The sequence below is a fragment of the Canis aureus genome, chromosome 11 (genome assembly GCF_053574225.1).
Source record: "Canis aureus isolate CA01 chromosome 11, VMU_Caureus_v.1.0, whole genome shotgun sequence".
In the NCBI taxonomy this organism is placed as follows: domain Eukaryota; kingdom Metazoa; phylum Chordata; class Mammalia; order Carnivora; family Canidae; genus Canis; species Canis aureus.
In genome coordinates this window covers 49,503,947-49,511,271 of record NC_135621.1, presented here as the reverse complement: position 1 = coordinate 49,511,271, position 7,325 = coordinate 49,503,947, and the positions used below count along the sequence as shown (strand labels likewise).

At 36.5% G+C, this 7,325-nt stretch overlaps 1 protein-coding gene across 1 annotated transcript in view; it reads right to left on the bottom strand.

Annotated features, from left to right (window-relative positions):
- PPM1B (protein phosphatase, Mg2+/Mn2+ dependent 1B) overlaps positions 1-7,325 on the bottom strand; it is an 88,901-nt gene that overhangs the window by 1,060 nt on the left and 80,516 nt on the right. The window lies entirely within an intron of this gene.

Sequence of the window (7,325 nt, the reverse complement as noted above, 5' to 3'; positions counted from 1 at the left end):
AGCAGGCTCCATGCACCGGGAGCCTGATGTGGGATTCGATCTTGGGTCTCCAGGATCACGCCCTGAGCCAAAGGCAGGCGCCAAACCGCTGCGCCACCCAGGGATCCCTTACTTATTTATTTTAATCTCTACAGCCAACATGGGGCCCAAACTCGCAGCCCTGAGATCAAGAGCCACATGCTCTTCTGACTGAGCCAGCCAGGTGTCCCAAATTCTAATGCTATTGAATATAAATAACCAAGCCAACACTTCTCAAAACTCATCAAATTAAACATCTAAGGTCTTTGCAGTTTACTGTATGTAAATTTTACTTCTTCAAAAAAGTAAAATAAAAAATAAATCCCACTATATATTTCAAATGGCGTATGGAGGATAAAAGCATTATTTAGTATTTTTGACCAAAGAGAGCTATCTAATACTCTTCAGAGCATTTTAGCTCTCACCTGTGCCTCTCCAATCATAGCAGAAAGACTTTATTCTTACTGTAAAAAACTGGCACCAAAACAATATTACTGTGTAAGAAAAAACACAAAGTATCATGGCATACGATTTTTTTGGGGGGAAAAATAAACCCATGTTATTGAGTTTGTAGTTTTTCAGGAATTAGGTCATTTCCATATTGTTAGATGTGCTTTGTTCTTAGTCCTATCCCCAATATCCTTATTTAAAAAGACAAATAATAAAATAATAAGTCATGGCATATTTGAAAGAATAGTTGATTTCCTGAATATATAAAGAGCTCTCACAAATCAATAAATGATAACTGTATTAGCAGATAATAAGCAACATATCAAACAGGCTTTAATAAAAGATGATTAAAAAACTAGCCAAAATAGGAGAAAAACTGTTCAATGTCATTAGGAATCAAATAATTTGAGAATTAAATAAAAAAAATCATAAATTACAATATTTTACCTACCAGATTGGTAATGTACAACACTTGAGAGAAAGCAAAAGATACAGACATTTTGTATGTTAGGATTATAAATTGGTATCCCTTCCCAATGTATTTTATTTTTTAATTCAAAACTTTATAAAAAATTAAAACATATAGAAAATTACAGAAAAGAATATAAGATACCCTTACCTATCACCCAGATTTAACCCATGTTAACATTTTTGGTTTTTGAGGGTTGGGGGGTGGAAATAAATATCTCACACTTTGCAGTGTTTCTGAATAAACTGCCCTAAATTAATGTTATCATTCCCATGCATGTTTTATAATTATTTACCTATAAATTATATAACATGTTCCCTCATCCCTCAACTCTTAAGATTCCATTATTTTTGGTACCACTTTTAATGTATACTTAAGAAAAAAATGAAACTATAAAATGATGCTTTAATATCACTTATGATTATTTTATACTTATTACAATACGATTGGTTTTGTTTTTGAAGTAGGCTCTACCCCAATGTGGGGTTAAACTCAGGACCTTAAGGTCAAGAGTCATATGCTCCACTGACTGAGCCAGCCAGGTGCCCTGTAACAGGTTTTTAAGACCGACTTTACAAGTCCTGTCATTTCTGTTTTGCTTACACTATAACTTTGCTTCTATGTTAAATCGTATGTAATCATTTTAAAGACATTTTAAACGGCATTAGACTTAACACATGTAGCCCCAACCATATGCAAAGCTCAATCATGGAACTGAAATATGAATCACTATTACCAAGCAGGTGCAGCTGTGCCTAGCCAATGAAATTGTAGATGCCACTGACCTAAGATGCTTCTCAATTGCAAAGAAATTAAAATATGAAAAAGTACATTTTGGAATATATTTTGGAGATCAAAGCTGTTAAATGACATCCTTGCAGAACTTGCTGATTCTCTCAACATTATGTTTTTAGAGTATTAAGAGGGCTGACTGCCTAAGGAAGAAAAGCCAATAGCACCTAGCTGCTGCTGGAGCAGAGGATCCTCAGCCCAGCTTCTCCAGCGTTTTCAGTAACCACCCAAGGAAAAACTGTTTTGTGCTAATGGGTACTAACTAGTAGGCTAAGTTATTCCTCCTTGCCAACATCTGCCTCAAATCAGGAACATGGTCTCAAGACAGTCACTTCAAAGGCCCAGAAATTCAGTCATCAGGGGAGCATAAGGTGCCATGAATGATACAATTGCCTTAGGGCCAAAAAATTCAGTAACCTAGAAAAATATACAATGCAAGATTTAAAAGAAACTAATGGGAAAACCATGAGGAACTATATCAGATTTTAAATAAAGATAGAATCACTATCACAGACTTTTTCATTTGCCTTGGAATCCAACATTAGCAGGCAGGGCTCTGTTACCGGTTCAGCCAGACTTACAGGGGAAGGCAGGGGGTTTAGAGCAATCAAGGCACCGCACACTAGCTTCACATGTAAATGTGCAACAGAAACAAAGTAATTTTCATAGGTAGGGTGAAGAATTTTCAATACAAGCTGCCAAAATGAATGCAGGCTGCTAAGAAGCAGAGAGTGGGGCTTATTAATTGCATTTTTATTAAAAGGAACAAAGGTTATGAAAGATGAAGGTATTAGATGATTACCTGTCAGGTATTAGCATTTACAAGGCCACAGTTAATTAAAATGGTGGGATATTTTACAGGATTAGACAAAAGGCAATAGAAGAGGATGGAGAAATGAGAAATGGATCACATGTAAGAAATTGGTATGTGACAGGGCTGGCATTGCGCTGGCACAATTAGCTAGCGGAATGCAAAAAATTGGATCTCTGCCTCTATACCGTAAAAACCAGTAAACTCAAGATGGATTAAAATCCTAAATATATGTGCTTGGGAGGAAGGATGAATACTTTTTTTTTTTTTAATATTTATTTATGAGAGAGAGAGAGAGAGAGAGAGAGAGAGAGAGAGAGAATGAAAGATAGAGAGACAGGCAGAGGGAGAAGCAGGATCCATGCTGGGAGCCCGACGTGGGACTCAATCCCAGGTCTTCAGGATCACGCCCTGGGCCGAAGGCAGCGCCAAACCGCTGAGCCACTGGGCTGCCCAGGATGAATACTTTAAGAGAGAGAATATATGAACTTGAGATGGCAAGGATTCCTTGAACAAGAAAGACAATAGTACAAACTGTAGAAGACTGATTTATGAATAACAAAAGACCCCATATACAAAGCATAAAAAAAGGCTAGGTTTTGCAACACATATAAACAAAGGATTAGCATCAAGACTATTTAGAAAAAAACTACAGATAAATGAAAAAGTGTCAAACCAAAAAGAAAAATGAGCAAAGGATATAAGCAATCATTTCAGAGGAAATTCAAATAGTCATACAGAGAGAAAATGAGGTTTGCCTCATAGGTAACCAAATATGCAAATTAAGACATACTATTTCATGTTCACCTAACCAACAAGTGTAAAATCCAACAGTATCAGCATTAAATTATGGAAAATGGACAGAGAAATAGGAATTTTTGTACATTTCTCATGGAAGTGTAGACTAATAAACCTTTAGTATAATGCATTTGCAACATTATCTTGAAGGTATGCATACCTAATAACATAGTAATTTTATTTCTAGGCAAAGCACTGGTACATGTACTCAAAGGACGCATGCCAGGGTGCCCACCGCCATCAGTTTTTTTAAGTTGCATATCATCTAAATATCCCTCAGTGGGGAAAGGGATACATTGTGGTGCAGTCATAAGAAGGATTATACCAGTTTATTTTTTGTTTAACCATTAGCTTGTTTTATAGAAGAGGGGATGTAGAGGTAATAACATGAGCAGATAAATTCAAACCTGAGGCCTGAGAATAACACCCTTTCCTTCCCATAATACCACCCCCCAACCCCCCACCAAAATCAAAACTGACCAAACATGGTGGGTGGACATGTGGGGGAAGGGGTAATGAGGTGGCTGACTCCTGGTGGTGGGTGATCCTGATCCTTGGTGCAACTCCATTCCCCTTTCCCACCTTCTAAATAGGTGAATCTTAATACTTGGGGGTAACAAGCCAAAACCTGTAAACATCATTCATAGTGCAACCAACACTCTTCTGAGTTTCCTGCCTTGTAAAGGTATGTGCTGTTTAGTTTCATTCACCAAGTCGTATATATACTCTGAAGCTAGTGGTCTTTAAAAAAATTTTTTTTTATAAATTTTTAATTATTTATGATAGTCAGAGAGAGAGAGAGAGAGAGAGAGAGAGAGAGAGAGAGGCAGAGACACAGGCAGAGGGAGAAGCAGGCTCCATGCACCGGGAGCCCGATGTGGGCCGACGTGGGATTCGATCCTCGGTCTTCAGGATCGCGCCCTGGGCCAAAGGCAGGCGCCAAACCGCTGCGCCACCCAGGGATCCCAGTCTTTAAACTTTTCAAAATCATTAAGCCTTAAATCAAATCTTAGATGGAATCTCAAGTAACACAGAAAAAAGCAGAACTGCTCTGGAGGTTGAAAAAATGGTACCCTTGTAATTATAACACTTTAGTGAATTTGGACTACATGAAAATTCTTAAGACTATTAGTTTATTTTGGGGTCATATATAATTTTAAAATGCGAACTCTTCATAAAATGTTTTTCAGTTCCTAAAGAACCTGCAATTCCAGAATAAAATCCAGTTACTCTCAATGTGGGAGTGCACTCCAACAGCATCAAAGTTCTGTAATGATCGCCAGTCCTACCTAAGACTAATTTCAATACCAATTATTAAATGAGTATTTAAAAAAAAAACAATAAAAAAATAAAAATAAATATATATGAGTATTTAAAATAAACTTTATACTATATCCATTGACTTAGAAGATGCTTACGCTTAGGCAAAATCTATGAAAATAAACTCCACAATCCTCTTGAATCATGTCACTGTGGAGTTTTGAAAAAATAAATTGCACCTCGTTTTCAAGATTTAAGGAAACAGAAACTCCTTCTCATAGTAGATGCACAAATGAAAATAAAATGACCCAGAAGAGTGCAAGAAGGTTATCAGACCCTTTTATTAGAATAATTCTTGGATTGTACTGGTCCTCTTCACTTCAAATACATGCCCAAGTATTTTCATTAGAGGTAGATATGAGATAGTATGTAAAATATTAGATGAGAAAGAAAATGAGAAATGTAAAAATGCGTTTGTTGTACAGATTTAATTACTCAAGAAATCATTCTTGCCATTATAGGCTAGGTTTATTAGTCAAGGGGGAAGAAAAATCCCAACACTTTGATTCCACCCATATTTGAAAGGTATGGGGTTTTGCTCCACCAGAGTTGTGAATATGAGGTGGAGAACCTCATAATACCGAGATCGTGTACCCCTCATTCCTCAACTAGAAGAGCACAGCTACCACTTAAGTTTGAACAGGAAATGATGTATTTAACAGAAGTGTGTGTCAGGTAGAATTAAACTAAAACAAGACAAGGGGTGGAGGAGAAGAGAACACAGCCAGGAAAACCAGCAAGAAGAGAGAACCAGAAGTAATGCAGTCGCAGCCTGAAAAGAAACTGTAGCAGTAGCTACACTGGTTTACTTCTAGACCACAAGGTTAACATATATAAACCAAAACAATGGGCAAAAAATAAACACTTGCTTAGCACTTTCATTAAAGCTTACAGAAAAACTCCCCCAAAATTGAATAGAAAAATCTTAAAGCAATGGAACATAGAAAACAACGCAAATCAAATCATTATAATGCCCACTAAGAATCAATTTACAAGAGCAATTAACTCTGCAAATTTCTCTGAAATAACTTAAATTCTCTTCGTAATGATAATTACATTAGTATTTGGCTATTTTACAACTATAATGGATTGTCTGCATTGTGCATTGTGTTAACGTGAAAAAAATCACAGTATACGATTCTTTACTAGTCAGCCACCCAAAACAAAATGTATTCTAAAATCTTTTATCAAATGCTTCCCTTTATTAGTTAAATCAGATTATCTTCAGAACACAAATCAAGGCAAATTTAAAGAGAAATTGTGAATTTGAGAAGTCACTGAAAAATGAAAAAATAAATTCAAGACAAGAAAGTATGATTTGGCTAGCAAAAGAAAATTCAATAGACAAGTTCCGGTTAATTTCTGTGACTGAAGCTGAATAAAAACCCAGTTTAACTCCAGCAACTCTGGTTTGATTGCCTACTTTCCCACATCCAGAAAGCATACACATTTGTTTTCTGATGACCAATTTGTTGTCTGAAAACAAAAATGCTGTTCATAACATCAAAATACTTATTTACGCATGGTCTCATTCCATCAAGTATTTCAGGTAGTTTAGTTTGGAATATAAACCAAATTTCTAATTTCTGGCTCAAAATGTTGGGCTAACAATATAGAACCACCTCTCCCCAGCTGATACCATTTCACTGGTCATTAAGATATTTTGAAGCCTGACGAGGTGGGGGATGGGGAGGAGACCTCAGAGAGCATGGTGGCACCATCTCTTTTCACATAAGATTGATCCATTATACGCAAACCTCATCTTAGTTTTAAATTTTGCTAGTTTCAAAATAAATAAATAAATAAAATTTGCTAGTTTCTTATGAAGACCAAGTGTCTAGTAGGTGACCGGAGAGCCTGCCAAGCACTATGTAAAGATATCAAAACCCAAATGGATCCCCCACATCTGAAAACAAAATTGATGTAAGGACTTAAGGAGAATTCAGAGCTGCAGTTGCTTTTAACACATTTAAAACAAAAAGCTCAAGTAGTAAGTGTTTTAATTACCAAGCCTTCTAATTGGGCAAGAAACATGGGACAGAAATCATGAGTTTATTTTTTTAAAAACACCTCCATGGCAACGTTACTCAAATCTCGGATGTTCAGCAAATTGAAAAATCTAACAGAAAAACCTCAGCATAAAAGCCTGATATGTTTAATGGTCATTAAAAAAAGAAAGTCCTATCTTTATCTGGCCAACGCAATGTGACATCTCAATTGTGGCAAAACGATTTTATTGGAAATGACACAAATCTAGAGTCATTGAAGACATTCTGAAAGCCTAAAGTGATCTGAATACATGCAATAGGAGAACCAAACTCTCCTCTTAAGTATGACCTCAAAATAGGAATTTCCCAAGTTGAAACCTATCAGAGGAGTTTGCTGCCAAAATACCAAATTAAAGATTCCACCTTATCTTGTTAAGTAGCACAGTGGCCACAGTCACCATCTCCTCGGAGCCCCCCCAAAGTAATTTTTATGTGAGATTAACACGTCGTTAAGGTTCACTTACTGTGAACACTGTGATGTTTGGAATAAATGAACACATGATGCCACCGCCCCAGTGGACAGGGCAACAATTGTGAAAGTCGCAGCGTGCCAGGGAGCCTTGCAAGGAGGTCTATTAAGTCAGAACTATTAACTATTTCCTAATAATTATTCTTTTCG